The following is a 1,230-nucleotide window of genomic DNA, read 5'->3' on the forward strand; positions in this document are numbered from 1 at the left end:
CAACACCGTGTGGCGTTGCTAAAGGTCATCCGTCTTAATAGAATTTTCATTTTGGGAAATACCTAGAGCGACGCCTTGAGCGTTGCAAAAGTGTTTGCTTAAATTTACGATAAATAAGAAAAATAATTAAATTGAAAATGTTTATTGTTGGCAACGAGTGTGGTGCTGCTATAGATTAAATATCTATTGCAACCCCCTTGCCGTCACTGGTAATTCCAGAATAGACTATGTATATGACTTGTTGCGACGTTTTTGGTGTTGCCAATGGGCTTTGGTTTGGGCGGATGTATTCTTTTTGGCTGCAAATATTTTTCGCGCTACAATTTTCATGTTCCCGCTGCAAATCATAACAGAATTAGAAATACCATCAAACAAAAACACATATTAAAACCCTAGATTGCCGTCTCTCTCCATCACCGAAACTTCTTTCCTCCTTCTCCAAAACTCGTTCTCTTTCTCTCCACATCTTCAAAGCTTATCTCTCCTCCACTGTTTTGAAAGATTAATCGGTAAGATTTGGTTTTTATGAATTTGTATGAAGTCTGTGATGAGAGTATTTTTGTAAGTTGGAATTACCGACTGAAATTTATGTTTATGATTATAATAAACTTGCTGTTTCTGAGGCTTTTGTTTACAAATTTATATTTTTTTTTTTTGTTAATAAATTTTACCATTTTGGATTATTATTTGAAGTCTCTAATAATGATCAAAACAATACTTTCGTTCTTCCGAGATAATATATGCGGAAACTTTTGGAGACCTGAACTGAAGAGACTTTTTATGGGGAAAACGATTCTTGTTGAAATAGATATTTGATGTGTTCCATTATGTTTTCTTTTGAATCCTTCCTGTTTCATATCATTGGTTTTATGGCCAACAATGTAGTTTGATTGCGCAATTTGCGGTGTAGAGTTTCCTAAATTATTTTTTTTTTGTTTTCGTTTTGAAACGCGTTTTTTCATTATATTCATCGTCTTACGGTTGTGAATGTCCATTAAATTTTAAATCCGTGTTCTTCTCATGCTTTTGAGTAAAGATGAAGGTCAGTGATATGCCTTTTTAAGTGGAAACGTGTAGGAAAAATTAACTGAACACGAAGCCTTTCAAATTTGGTCAATTTTTTGATGATGTTAAAAGTCTATGAAAGTTTTGGTGAAATTTTGGCTTTGGGTAAGCTTGTGTAGCTTTGGACTTCTAAAGGTAAGTAATGTGCCTTAACCTGTTATGTGC

General features: G+C 33.9%; 1 non-coding gene across 1 annotated transcript; it reads left to right on the forward strand.

Annotated features, from left to right (window-relative positions):
• Positions 1–692: 692 nt before the first annotated feature.
• LOC147506501 (small nucleolar RNA Z159/U59) lies at positions 693–775 on the forward strand. The gene has a single exon (XR_015194086.1). It is a non-coding gene; the product is annotated as a small nucleolar RNA Z159/U59 (small nucleolar RNA).
• The last annotated feature ends 455 nt before the right edge of the window (positions 776–1,230 follow it).

The sequence above is a fragment of the Coptis chinensis genome, chromosome 4, assembly GCF_015680905.1.
Source record: "Coptis chinensis isolate HL-2020 chromosome 4, ASM1568090v1, whole genome shotgun sequence".
Taxonomy (NCBI): domain Eukaryota; kingdom Viridiplantae; phylum Streptophyta; class Magnoliopsida; order Ranunculales; family Ranunculaceae; genus Coptis; species Coptis chinensis.